The 15,497-nt window shown below is 40.9% G+C and overlaps 1 pseudogene; it reads left to right on the top strand.

Moving 5' to 3' along the window:
• Positions 1 to 734: 734 nt before the first annotated feature.
• On the top strand, positions 735 to 8,817 carry LOC103633390 (NADPH--cytochrome P450 reductase-like; annotated as a pseudogene).
• Positions 8,818 to 15,497: the final 6,680 nt, after the last annotated feature.

Raw genomic sequence — 15,497 nt, 5'->3', positions numbered from 1 at the left:
AAAATAGTATAGTGGTTTTTTTGCAAAAGATACAATGGTGGAAACGAGAAAAACTGGTGCTTTATAATCTATACTACTTATTAAGAACGCAAGGGTAGCCTGCCTCCTTGCGTTCTGCCGTTGGACGATCTCAGCCGCCTGTTCTATCCTTCTCTGATCTAAGCCATTCGATCTCACACAAAATTCCCACTCTCCGATCCTGCCCACCAGCCCGAAGCCATTGCGCCCCGAAACCGTCCATGCATCGCCGTCCCTCGACGCAGACCTGCACGCGTTCGCCACCAGCCGCACGCTCGCAATCCACTTGGAACCCGTCCCCAGCCTGCGGCGCCGCCCTCCGCCAGGAAGTCTCCTCCTTCTGCCGTAGGGCCTTGAACTCGTCCGTGGAGGCGCCGAACCGCTCGAGCAGGTCGTTGTTGAGGGCGACGAGCCAGTCGTGCGCGTCGTCGAGGTCGCCGCCCATGGGGAACAGCTGCTGCCGCGTCGGGAGAATCGAAGCCCCGCCGAGCACGCCGAGGGACGCGTCGACCTTGGTGGCTGCAGCGCCGACTGGGGATTTGAATGCCGGGAAGTTGTTGTAGAAGTGGAAGTCGCGGGACGAGGGCAGCGCACGGGAGCAGGCGGAGAGGCGGGGGGCCGCGGCGGAAAGCGGGCCCGACGAGGCCTTGATGGCCACAGCCGACTTGTTCTGCATCCACGGCGGGGGAGGCGGCGCCGAGGCCTCGTCGCCTTCCATGGCGAAATTGAGTGGGGAATAGGGCGGTTTAGGGTTTATGGGAGAGGAAAGAGGAGGGTGCGGCGGTGCCTAGAGAAAGACTGGAGGAGGAGAGCCACGGTGGACGAACTTATAGGCCACCCCTTCGTCGCGGGAGGGCCGCCATGTTGCGCCACCACCACCACCAACAACGAGTGGCTAACCAACTTCCATGACGAACTGATGACAGTCGAACGCAAAGAACACTCCTGATACAGAACTCAACGAACGTGGCAACGACGAGAATAAAGACCTAATGGTGATCAACGGTCGATGCAAATCCAACTGAACATGAGGCCAGCCAAGCGAACTTGATTAGGTTTGGGAGCATAATTCAGAGGTGTCTGAATCCCGCGGCAGAGCTGGTGATCAGCTGCAGTTGCTTTGTGAGGCCGCAAAACGACCGACTTCATGAGCCACCCGTGGTCGCACTCGCAGGTAAACAAAACATGCAGTGGTTTGCAAACAGATTTGGGTGAATCATCAGTCCTAGGCTGCGACTGCAACCTGCTCAAAGTTGAGCTCCAAGCGTCCAATGGTACAACTTACCGTGTTCATGTATTTTTTTCAATTCGAATGCGTACAAAAAGTAGAATTGAACGCATATAAAATTTTTAGTTCGCACGCTCACCAGCCGTCGCCGATCGGCTATGGGTGAGTTCTCTAAAACTTGTCGGATTTTGCCCTGTTATTTCAGCTGGGGAATCAGAATTCCTCCATTCCTTGTGTGTGTGTTTTTGTTGAATCACGGTTCAGGCTTTGCTTTGCTACAGGATCCATAAATAACTATGGACCGTCCATCTAGATGTCAATTACCATGTATTACCTTGTACGAGGTAATATTGTGATTATGTTTATCTTTTTTATGTTTGATTTGCTTTATATGAAAAACAACACAATGATATATATATATATATATATTTATGCTGGATCATAGCTATATATGGAAGCATTAAACAAGCGGCGGGAGAAGATCAATCAGCACTTCATCGAGCTCTCCACTGTCATCCCCCACCTCAAGAAGGTGCTGATCCAACCAACTTTATCACTATCCACTGCGACCTACATCATCTGTTATTTTGTTCTCTGTTCCTGACGAAAATAAAATTAATTCGTGAAGGAGCTCCAAGAAAAGCTCAAGGTGCTTGAAGACGGTGGCAATGGTAATGACCAGGGCATCAAATCCTAGGTGCTTGTCAAGAAGCCGTGCATCGTAGGGCTCGGTGAGGATGCTGGTTCCCCATCATGGGATTCGTCGGGGACATCGCCATCGAGGAATCCGCTGCTGGAGATAGAAGCCCGGTTCTCGACCAAGAACATGATGGTGAGGATCCATTGCGTGGATGGCAAGGCTGTGGTCATGAGGGTGATCACCGAGTTGGAGGAGATCCACCTTAGCATTGTCCATGCCAAATGTCATGTCATTCTAGGCTTGCACTTTGATCATAACCGTCACAGTGAAGGCAATTTTTTTTTCATTTTCTGTAATTATGCCAACAATAATATAATGCTGAATTTCTTAACGACATAGTGATGTTCCTTAATTTAGAGAATAATGTTGTGATGGTCCTTAATTAATTTGGTGAATAACTGTGATGCACGTAAGGTGGGAAGAATAATATAGTGAAAATACAAACTGCCAGTACCTTTAAGAATATTGACATTATATATAAATGTGGTGTCATGCACAACGATAAGATGTTTCTGTTTAGCCCAAGTAATGGTTAAATAGTAAATGACTGATGTGTATTCTTGTTAAAAAATTGCAGCAGGCTATGAAGTGCTATACCATGGAGAGGTTGGTAGATATTTACAAGATGTACTGCCAGAGGGGTTTGCATAGCTCAACAAATTCTGATGATTTGAGTGGTTATCTAGAAAAAATATTAAGATGTCTGTATGAAAAATATTTTAGGTAAGATATGACTTCTTGGGCAATATTTTTCTCTTGCCATATCATTTCACACCAATAATTTGGGCGATGCCACAGTTTTTGAGCACCTAATTCATCTGTGATAGACACATTTTCTAGCCAATCACATTTTGATTGTGCCATTGTGGTGTCTGGTTTTTTCACCTTAAAAGTTGTGTCTACCGCACTTTACTATAATTTATTGTAGCAGAATGTGCTAGGTATTTAAACAAGCTAACTATTTCAATTTTTATGCCTTGCAGATCAGGGGCATTTTGAGTGGATGCCCTTTGAAATTCTGAATACATACTCTCGAATTGGTACATTCAACATATAGCTGCCTTTTCAGGGAATGCATCACAAGGTGGTACTACATATGTTCATTGTAAAGCTGGAAGAGGACAAAGCATGTTGGGCTCGTTCTCCATTCTCCAACTCGTCGATCCGACAGGAGCACTTCCGACCTCGCCGATAAAACTCTCAATTATTGCTTCCATGTGCTAAACAAATGTCCACGTCGAGTTCAATATGAAGTGTAACAAAAACCCCTCTGATTTTGGATTGATAGTATCCTAATTTATCCTACAGTACCCCGATCTACATAGTCAAATCCAATGTGTAATCTCTAACTGGCAAGTTGTATGAACCTATTTATTTGTGAATTTTTGAGTATCTTTGAATTACTTGGTGGTAAAATGCATGATTAGTAGCTACATGTAAAGATATGCAGCTTGCGAAATTCATAGAAAAATTTTAAGTGGAGTTTAAATATGCATTATATGTATGGTGGTTGGTATAGGGTGAAGTAAAGGGAGAATGTTTGGAGAAGAGGAGAAATAGGGTGATGAATGAAAGAGGGGGATATTAAAAAATGAATAGAAAGTACGAATAGGGGGAGATGATAGGGGGAATGGTTAGAATCATCCTAAGGATGGAAACATGTAGCAGAGCCCATCGCACACCGGACCTTCCTCGACACCACCTCCGAGACCGCGTCGTCGAGCCCCATCCTTGCCTCCCACCCTCCTGTCCATTATATAACACTGATTGTTGAGTTTCTTTCTATTTCAAAAATCATAATACTTGCATTCATAATAACATTTGATGCATTAATGTATATATTTTTATTTTTATATGCATGCTTTTGATCTTCTCGACATGTTAAAGAAGGAAACAGAAATGCTTCTAGCTGTAAAGGAAAGTAAGGCAAATGTAATGCTATTGATAGTGATTTAGTAATTTATTATCTATAGTATCTTAGTTCAATTATTTTCAATAAACAATTTTTTATTCTTCAGAGAACGTCGGAGGACCTATACTACTATATTAAGGCTGCAAGGGTGAACTCGCCAAAGGTGTTTAAGGTATAATCAAATCTCTTCAAAATGTAAGCAGGGACTATAGCCCAAAGCCCCAAATCGAATTAATTTGGGGCTTTGGGCTATAGTGGCAATTAATTTTTATCCTTAAGAACATTGATTAGACTTATTACAAATTTCTGGCTAGCATGCATTTTTATTATAGAAAATATATCATAGTAGTGTTGAGGATGGATTGGTGTCTTTCCATCTATTCTAATTATTATTGGTTCATGGCAATTATTATATGCTTCTTTAATTCTTCCTGTGTGAATTTGAGTTAGGTCTATCAAGTCTGTTCTATTGCTGGTAGCTCACATTTTTGTATTCCATGGCCAAATTGATCTCCATGAAGCTCGTCAAAACATTGAACATCATGAATCCCTAGAGAATATCTTTCGCGTTGTCCTTGAAACTGCTGCTCAGGCCCATGTTAGTCTGTGCATTTGTTAGTCTGCTCAGGCCCATGCTAAACTGCTGCTCAGCCCCATATTTGCCCTTGTTAGCCTGTGCATTTGTTATCTGTCATTATTTACTGGACATGATTTTTTATCCCCTGAGGCATCTGGCAACATATGTTAAAATTGATTCATTTCTGTGTACTAATACAATCTGTTGTCAATCAGAGGTGAAATGGTATATTCTAGCATGGATGGCTTGATGAACCCTCAGGCAAACACCGATGCTCTACATGGTACTCAAGATGGTTATAGTCTTACAATATCAGATTACCTTGGTTCTTATATGTCATGCTACCAATCAATACAAACAGAACTTCAAGGTGGGATGAATGGCTCAAAGCTGAGCTTTCCTGCTATTTTTAGCTATCACATATAGACTTATATATGATGAAGATTCCAAATCAGATATTGCCTTATTTTGTCATCTGTAATGGAGAACTTACATCGTTTTATTAACTGTTTGTATTGTTCCTGCAGGGCATAACTGTGCTGAATCATTTTATTAACTGTTTTTATGGTGAAAAATTGCAATGCATGAATCTCAACGTAATGATGTTTCTTTCCCATTTATTTTGTAGTAGTTCTTTGCACTTCGTGGCGTCAAACAATGATTGTGGACTTAGAGGCTTTGGCATGGAAATTTTTTAAATATGTAACCACTTCAGTTTTGCTAGGCCTGTGAACTTAAGCCTATAGCATTGTCTATTTCTAATGCTAGAAATGTGGCATAGCTTGTTAAATTTCCAATTTCCTGTCTATTTTCTGCGCTCACCCTCATCCAGATGAGTTTGCATTATGTTTACCATTTCTCTTGTGTTGTAGCAGTTCTTGTGCAATGGTCGAACCTTGTTGTTGATACAATTAGTTAGTTCATGTTGCTATCTGCAAAATTGTAGCTGCTCAAATCTGCTTTGCATTTATATTGTGTTCTTTTATAATGCTCCTGTAGAAGAATCGCCTCCTACCGGCTGTCACTGGGAGCAGTAGTCTAAAAAGTACAGCTTTGCCATACATCTCCTGTTCCTGTGTTGTTGCTGCCCACAAGTTGTTGTAGGATTTCATAAAGTATCCAACCGATCTGACCATGGAAAGCGCAATGATGAATTGATCTTCCTGCGCTTCCATTGTTTTGGAAGTTAATGTAATCTTTAAAGTGCCCACCTATCCAATGTTCTCTGAAAGACAAGTTGCATTCATATTGTGTTCTTTTATAATGCTGTAGAAATACACTAAAAAGTTCCTGATATGTTCTCTGCATAATATGTTCGGGTATTATAATGGTAGGGAAATCCTCTCATTTCTTGAGCATGCATAACCATGACCACACAGCCATGGTCGAACCTTGCTGTTGATACAATTAGTTAGTTCCTGTTCCTAACTGAAAAATTGTAGCCGCTCAAATCTAATTTGCGGTCATATTGTGTTCTTTTATAATGCTGCAGAAATACACTCAAAAGTATGTGATCCATTCTTTGTATATTGTGTTCTTTTATTTATAATGGTGGGGAGATCCTCTCATTTCTTGAGCATACATAACCATGACCACACAGCCATAGTCGAACCTTGTTGTTGATACAATTAGTTAGTTCCTGTTCCTAACTGAAAAATTATAGCTGCTCAAATCTACTTTGCGGTCATATTGTGTTCTTTTATAATGTTGTAGAAATACACTCAAAAGTATGTGATCTGTTCTCTGCATAATGTGTTTTTATTTATAATGTTGCAGAAATCCTCTCAGTTCTTGAGCATGCATAACCATGACCAGCCAACCATGGTCGAACCGTGCTGCTGCTAATACAATTACTTAGTTCCTATTGCTAACTGAAAAATTGTAGCTGCTCAAATCTGCTTTGCGTTCATATTGTGTTCTTTTATAATGCTGTTGAAATACACTCAAAAGTATGTGATCTGTTCTCTGCATAATGTGTTTTTATTTATAATGTTGCAGAAATCCTCTCAGTTCTTGAGCATGCATAACCATGACCAGCCAACCATGGTCGAACCGTGCTGCTGCTAATACAATTACTTAGTTCCTATTGCTAACTGAAAAATTGTAGCTGCTCAAATCTGCTTTGCGTTCATATTGTGTTCTTTTATAATGCTGTTGAAATACACTCAAAAGTATGTGATCTATTCTCTGCATAATGTGTTTTTTATTTATAATGTTGCAGAAATCCTCTCAGTTCTTGAGCATGCATAACCATGAACAGCCAGCCATGGTCGAACCTTGTTGCTGCTAATACAATTACTTAGTTCTTATTGCTAACTGAAAAATTGTAGCTGCTCAAATCTGCTTTGCATTCATATTGTGTTCTTTTATAATGATGTTGAAATACATTCAAGATTACCTGATCTGTTCTCTGCATAATGTATTCTTTTATTTATAATGCTGCAGAAATCCTCTCAGTTCTTGAGCATGCATAACCATTACCAGCCAGCCATGGTCGAACTTTGCTAACTATATTTTTCAAAAACTGCAAGAAAACATCTGGGCTTTTGCTAGGTTTTTTCTATTTCACCTTATAAGTTGAAACCTTCTGCTATGGAAACATAATTTTACTAATTGTTCTGATCCAGAAAGATTACATCGACAAAAATTGATTTTCGACGAAGAGAAGGCGTGCAACGAGCTCCTGAGCTTTTCTGATTCCAGTGGCTCTTCATAGGTAAGAGCCCCAGAGGGTTTATACTCGTTTCATTGATTCGATCTGTCTTCTTCCAGTTAAAATTTAGCAAAATGGATGAGGATAAGTTGATTCTGTGGTCGGATTAATCAGCGCAAGGGTACTACACAAGGAACAGTTAGGATTTTGCTTCTTTGTTTATAAGGATTTTGCTAGGCTTTTCTATTTCACCTTATAAGTTGAAACCTTCTGATATGGAAACATAACTTTACTATTTGTTATGTGGTTGGATTAATCAGCGCAAGGGTACTAGATGTGATTGGATGGAGGTAATCTATTACTTTGAACTAGATGTGATTGGATGGGTTATACAATTGTAACTACTGAACTTGTAGGTTTAGCCAATGTAGACATTTTATCTAGCTAGGGACTCGACTACATTTCAGATATATATTCAAAACATGGTTTCTTTCTTCCATCTCGTGCTTGATTCTTGTTAACTTTCCAGTAGGATATCATTATGTATGTGAATTCGCCAAGAGGGTCAGTGACAGCTGGTAATACCTTATCTAACATAGTATGTTTGCGTTAGTTGCTTCAATTAGTGCTAATGGATTTTCCGTTTTCTATTAGGAATGGCTATATTTGTGAACATAAAAATTAGTAATCTAGAGAGGCCTCTTGACAACTTATGTCTCAGCAGGATGGCTCTTGTAAAAATTCATGTAACATGTGCATTAGTTTATGGGCCTTCACCAACAGGAAGGATCCACCAAGGAGTTTGTTCAACATGGATGAAGGTAGGCTCTTGTAAAAATTCCTTTTTGGTCATTGAGCTCCTGAATTTCCAGCAATAACGAAGTTCCTAATAGTCTGATTTGTTATTCTTTGATTTGATCATATGCTTGACATAATACAATTCTTCTGGAATATAGCGAAGAATGCAGCCGGGCTCCCATCTTTGTGAGGCAGTCAAATTTCAAGTTACCTGATGATCCGTCCACTCCTATTATCATGATTGGTCCTGGGACAGAGCTGGCTCCTTTTAGAGGCTTCTTGCAGGTTTGTTTTCCAAGAATCCAATGGGTGTGTATTTGCAAGGCTGCTTGAGAGTAGTTTAACTTATTCTTGCACTCCCTCCCTCCTGGCAGGAAAGGTTAGCATTGAAACAATCTGGGGCAGAATTGGGCACTTCCATCCTTTTCTTTGGATGCAGGAACCATAATATGGTAAGGGTCGCTGGTTATGGGCACATTTGATTGTGTTATTGTTGTGTTTATCAGCAAAAATTGATGGAAATCGTTCTGAATTACCACCCTTTAGGACTACATATATGAAGATGAGTTGCAAACTTTCCTTGAGGAGGGGGCGCTTTCTGAGCTAATTGTTGCATTCTCTCGGGAAGGGCCAACGAAAGAATATGTGCAGCATAAGATGGTGGAAAAGGTCAGATACAACATACACCCTTCCTTAATATACTGTCACTTTTCAAGTGTTTCGAGTATTCAATGTCCACTAGAAGATGTGCTCAACTAGATTTACTTCTTTTTGTTACCAGGCCATAGAAATTTGGAACATCATCTCAAATGGTGGTTACTTATATGTTTGCGGTGATGCCAAGGGAATGGCTACATATGTACAAAAAATGCTTCATACAATAGTCCAAGAGCAGGTAGATGACAACCGCAATTCATCATCTAATACGTGACTATAAACTTCATACAATAGTTTTGGAATGAAGTGTGCCATTGATAATATACTGAAATGAGTTGATCAGTGCAATTCTTTGACATCTAGCCGAGAATTTTTGTTTGGTTATCGATAATTCACTCTCATTCATATGAGATACTGTGCTCTGCCTATTTATTGATAGCTGACACTGGTCACCCAGGAGCACGAGATGAGCGCGTTGATGTACTTAGTACTGTGAAATCAAACTGGAGGAGGCTGCAATTCTGCATTACACCTACAAAAAATTCTCAAACCTAACCTCAAGAAGGGATAGATGTGGCTGCAAACCAACTAAAGAAGATGTGAAGCAATGTTTTATCTTGGAATTTGACTGTTTGGTGAGCTAGCTTTTCTTTCTTTTGTTGTATCTGTATATCATCTATTGTTTTCATGTGGATACAGGAAACTGTCACGAGTGGAGCCAATTTCATTTTTTACAGTGTGCATGTAGTATATTTTTTAACTGTAAGTGGATGACTGGTTGTAGCTATTGTGTGCCTTATACAAAACACAGAAATGTTTCGCATGGTACATTCTCCACTTTACAAGTACAACCATACATGCCAGAGAACCATACAACTGCCTATTGAATGCACCCCTTCCTTACTGTAATTTCACCGATTTATTTAGATTAAGGACCAATATGGTCACTATACCAAAGTTCTCGGCTATACATTTGTCCCCCCCCAAAAAAACTGATGTGGCTCTTATTAGTTATTAGCTATCATTATGCATAGGTAGTTAAGTGGAACAACGGAGAACATGTTGCATAAATATAAATTTGTAATATTCCTCGACCACCTTCCGTTGATGTGTTAATATAAATTTATGCTGATCCTCGACACCTATCATTATACATTTGTACTATTCCTCCATATCCTACCTGAATTAAGAAAGGTAACATTTGCCTGACTATATTTTTTCAGGTACCAGGAACATGTTGCATGGACCGACAGAGACACCAACTTGAAACTTTTAAGGAAGGATGTATTAACACATATATGTGCCCATGGTTAGTCCTGATCTCAATCTTATAGGCTTTTAGCTCGGGGGGTGGGGTTGTTTCTTATTGCTGCTAAATTTTTATGCCTAACCTTTGTGGGCATTCATCGGTGGCCTCAAGGAATCTGGCGTATTTATCAATGCAATAACATCAGCGAAAGCACAATCAAAAACAAAGTCATCAAACATGGGTCTCGGAAACAAGGACCACATCCGGCTAAACTGAACTGCTGGTCAGTCCAGATTGGAAGGCGGTCACGGGAAGGTGCAGGCAAGCGTCAAAAAGATCCTAGAAATGGTTGATGCCCAGGAAGGAGCAGCGATGCCGCCAATGTCGCCCCCAGGTTTTCTTGAGCTGACTGAAAGCACCACTGCCTTTTCATGACATTATGTGAGGCATTGTTTGAGTATTGACTAAGGTTGGTTTAACCATGTGTGATACATGCAGCCTTGAGCATACAGATAATATAGACTTGTTTGTTCTTCCAGTGGTTGTTTATGATGTATCCAGTGAGTCACTCAACAACTTTGGTGAAAGCCCAGATGTTTTCTTGCAGTTTTTGAAAAATATTCAGCGCCCTGATTTCATAATTGTGTGTCGTTGCAACACATGGGCAACCGACTATTTTATATATAAGTTATCATGATATTATATGGTCCCGTTGCAACGCACGGGCACTCACCTAGTATTAATATACTAGTATAATGTCCTTGCATTACGACGCCGCATAATTATTCAGTAAAATGTTAGCGCATAAAGATTACATAAAAACGAGACCTAATATCTCATATATTCTTTCCGAACAACCAATATATTGTTACTCTCCAAATTTACATTAGCTATTGCGTCATGCAACACGTCCTGAGGACCAGGATGTTAGTGGGTAGCCCGCTAATAACATCCTCGGCTGCCGCAGGTTCATCTGTGTGGCATGATTGATCACCACCTTGTACTTCATGTCCATCATGCACAATTCATTTAACATTTGTATCACATTTGCATCTCCGTACCGGCCAACAGGGGAGAATCAGAGTTTACATACCTTTGATCGTAGCCTACATGGAGGGTGACCTTGAACACCTTAGTGCCGAACGACAGTGCGCCTGCAGTGAAGAATGAGTTACAACCGTTGTACGCAGGGAAGCGTCCGCACGAGCTTCGTGTTCTAGTTCTCGGAAGAGAATTAAGACTAGGTATCATAGAATCATACCCATGTGACAATGTAGAAAATATCACATATTTTGGTGCTTCTTCAATAAATGATGGTAGCTTCTCAATATCATGAGCACGAGGTGACTTCAGAAACTCTATTAATATCAAAACCAGAATAAAAGTTTCAGAATCATGTCAAGTTCAACATTGACATTTCTTCTCAAGATTGCAGTCAAATTACATGCTACCTATTCTTCTTGCGCAGTGAGAGGATACAAGAACATTTGACCATGCAAATACAAACAAGTTGTAAAACATGGGACTAAACTGGGTGAAATAGTATCTCTGGCTCTACAACATAGTGAAGAATAGTAAGAAGAGTGTAAAATCCAATGGCAAGCTTTTCTTTGAATTTCCCACTGATCTCACAAAAAGTAACAATACTCAGGTAGAGAAAATGACAAGCAGATCATTTTTCCTAAAGATGTATAACACGAGTGCAACTTTAACATGATCCTTGATCATAACTAACATATAGCTGGTGCTAACGCTACGATCCTGGAGAGGGGAGGGAGAGAAGTCGACGACGAGAGGAGGGATTGACGACGACAGCGCGAGTGAAGGGGAGGGGTTGTGGGGACGAGGGAGGAGGTTGTAGGGCCATGAGGGGGAAGAGGGAGAAATGAGGGATGATCTAACTAATATTGTCCATTAAATTTAAGTAATAGAGAGATGGTTATCCAGTGATCTGAACTGTTAGTTTTGATGATGTTTTAAGTTTGGGTGCAAATTCTTTGGAGGATTTAGCGGAGGCCATGGGTTTGGGTGATTTAGTTGGGTGGTTTTTACAAAGTTTAAACCGGTGGATTATATAGTGGTATAGATAATGCATAACCATGGACATTTCCATCGACCGAAGTTTGAAGTAGAGCACAAATATATGCATCAGGTGACATGAAATGAAAGATCAAATCCATTGTCCCTGTTTGAACTTCTAGGTTAGTAGATAGCATGTCCTTTGATAGCCTTGGCAAGTAGAACAACAGAAATGATGCATTCATGAATTGATGTTGGGTTGTCTTTTTAAACCACTCTCAAGTTTCTCAAATTGTATGAAGCTTGCCATATAACTTTAACTTTCGAATTGATTGACAGATAGCGATAAAGCATGGATCCAAAAAATTCATGAAAACAATGAAGACAATGGACCATTCTCAACGCTTAAGGAGTGATTAAATCTATCAGGTTGGAAATAACATACAATAGCAGGTCCCGATAATAAGAAAGTGCAATGCATGCTTAAAAGCCCTCACAAATGAAATCAAGGAAACATAGCAGGTCCATGTTTTATTTTTTTAATAACAACCAAATACCGTTTTCATTCATGTCAAAATGTCACCAAAATGGTACATAATTAGAAGATGAGGAATGGAAGGTTTGTATGTAAACGAGAAGAATCAATAGTCCACTTGAAGCAGCTAGCCAGTTACAAAGATGCAAACGAACTTAGGATTACAACCTTACATTAGTATCACCAACAAGGCCACCACTTTAAGTCACAAAACCATAAATCTGTTGTGTGTACCTGTGATCATAAAAGTAATTGATTGGTGCGATATACCAAGAAGCAAATAATATTGTGAAAGCATAGTCAATAAGACAAAATTGGTAGAGAAATAGGTACTCGTGTCCATCCATTGAACCAAAAATATTGCCTCCTCAACTGCAGCATCTTCTTCAGCCCTTTTAACAAGTCTTGTTTTCAGCTCATTGGAATGTTGGAGCGTTAGCAACACCTTCTAGTTCACCCGATAGTTTAGTGAACTAGGCAATCAGACCAAGTGTCAAAAGCAAATGTAGTTTAGTTTGTCAGTTAATGTGTTGTGTGCATTGTATATGAGATCTACCTTATTGAAGCATTTTTTACAAAGTCCATGGGCAAAATGATCAAAACATTTACCCTTGTGTTTGTAAAGGATTTCTCCAGACTTGGATGAATGTTTTGAAACAGGCTCTTCAATATATTCATCAGTTGTTGCCATAAATTCTTCAATCTAACAAAGGGGCATAAAGATATAGGCATGCTCACATCTTAAGACAACTGTTTAAAAGTGCGTTGATGACAAAATACTGGTTCCTCGCAGTTACTAACAAATAACCAATACGACCATGAATTTGAGCTTTTTCCTCAAAGTTGAAGTTCCAAACCATTATCATGAGATCTAATCCTAACAAATAATACAACTCATGCTTCTACGACTAATCTACAAATTTACATCAGCTATTGCGTCACACAGAACAATGACACGAGAGGAGATGTGAGTCGAATCTGGACTACACCTAATGGTTAATAGCTCGTCTAAAAATGTGTCTCTACAAATAGGTGAAAAATCTACAAATAGGTAAAAATAGGTTGATACCTCTTGAAAGCTCCCTTGTAGGTTTCGTTGGTTTGGATGACAACCAAATTAAAGGACTAACAGATGTGCATATCATGACTCCACGTCAAATCAGGGAACTATTAACTACACATGACAACACACCCATTGGTGGCACCCATTAGGTGGGTGCACTACATCATGCTGTCAAAAAAATGGACCGGTACACCACGTCATATTGGTCGAATTTCCTATTTAGCAAAAGGTCCTCACACCAAGTGAGATTCAGTCGACGAAGCTACATCGGGATTCAGTCGGTCGAGCTATATTGAAATTCAGTCAGACAATCCACAAGCTAACGGATTTCAGCTGTACAAGTCCTCAAACAACCTAGTAAAAACAAACACAGTGATCCTAAAAGGGAAATAGGGTCAAACCTTTTCCTAAATTATTTTGGTGGTTGAAATGCCCAACACAAATAATTGGACTAACTAGTTTGCTCTAGATTATATATTCTACAGGTGCTAAAGGTTCAACACAAATCAATAAAAAGATCCAAGTTAGGGTTTAAAAGAAAGGAGCAAAAGAAACCGAAGAGAACCCTGGTTTGGCGCACCGGACAGTGTCTGGTGCCCCAGGGACCGTACAGGCTGAACTCTTCACCTTCGGGTTTCTAGAGAGCCGCTCCGCTATAATTCACCGGACTGTCCGGTGTGCCAGCGAAGCAACGTCTCCAGCGCAACGGTCGACTCCAACGGACACCTGCAAAAGCGCTACAGTGCGCAGACAGTTCGCGCAGAGTCAGAGCAGCGCTAGAAGGCGCACCAGACAGTGAACAGTGCATGTCCAGTGCGACACCGGACTGTCCGGTGCCCCAAGCTGTCAGAGCTCCAATGGTCAAAACCGTCAGAACCCTAACGGTTGAGTGACGTGGCTGGCGCACCGGACAGTGTCCGGTGGCGCACCAGACTGTCTAGTGTGCCCATCGACAGGCAGCCTCCCTAATGGTTGGTTTGGTGGTTGGGGCTATAAATACCCCCAACCACCACCACTCCAAGCATCCAAGTTTTTCATACTTCACATTCAATACAAGAGCTAGTGCAATCAATATAAGACATAATTCAATAGAATCAAAGCCTCTCCAAGTCCCAAATCCACTCCAACCAAATAGTGACTAGAGAGAGAGTTTTGCTCGTGTTCTTTAAGCTCTTGTTCTTGGATCGCTTTCTTCTTCCCCATTCTTGTTCTTCAAACACTTGTAATCAAAGCAAGAGACACCAAGTTGTGGTGGTCCTTGTGAGGGGTCTAAGTGACCCGTTTGATTGAGGAGAAAGCTCACTCGGTCCAAGTGACCGTTTGAGAGAGGGAAAGGGTTGAAAGAGACCCGGTCTTTGTGACCACCTCAACGGGGACTAGATTTGCAAGAACCGAACCTCGGTAAAACAAATCACCGTGTCATCTCTTCATTTGCTTGTGATTTGTTTCCGCCTCTCTTTTTGGACTCGATTTTATTTCTAACGCTAACCCCGACTTGTAGTTGTGCTTAAAGTAAGAAGGAGATCGTGACCGGTGGTGACAAGTCTACAAGCCACGGGAAGGCTCCATCGGGAGAGTCTGACAACAAAATGAAGGGATCCCCTTCACATGCCAAGTCACATCGGAGCGGCGACAAGAAAAAGAAGATGAAGAAAGTGGTCTACTACGAGACCGATTCCTCATCATCATCCACCTCCGGCTCCGACACTCCGTATGTCACTTCTAAGCGCCATGAGCGCAAGAAGTTTAGTAAGATCCCCCTACGCTACCCTCACATTTCTAAATGTACTCCTTTACTTTCCGTCCCATTAGGCAAACCACCGATTTTTGACGGTGAAGATTATTATATGTTGAGTGATAAAATGAGGCATCACCTAACTTCACTCCACGCTAGCATTTGGGACATTGTTGAGTTTGGAGCACAGGTACCATCCGTGGGGGATGAAGGCTATGACTCGGACGAGGTCGCCCAAATCCGGCACTTCAACTCACAAGCCACCACTATACTCCTTGCCTCTCTATGTCGAGAGGAGTATAATAAGGTGCAAGGGTTGAAGAGTGCCAAGGAGATTTGGGACGTGTTAAAAA

This window comes from Zea mays, chromosome 1, assembly GCF_902167145.1.
Source record: "Zea mays cultivar B73 chromosome 1, Zm-B73-REFERENCE-NAM-5.0, whole genome shotgun sequence".
Classification (NCBI taxonomy): Eukaryota; Viridiplantae; Streptophyta; class Magnoliopsida; order Poales; family Poaceae; genus Zea; species Zea mays.
The sequence above is the reverse complement of the archived record's forward strand: the minus strand, read 5'-3'. Positions and strand labels throughout refer to the sequence as shown.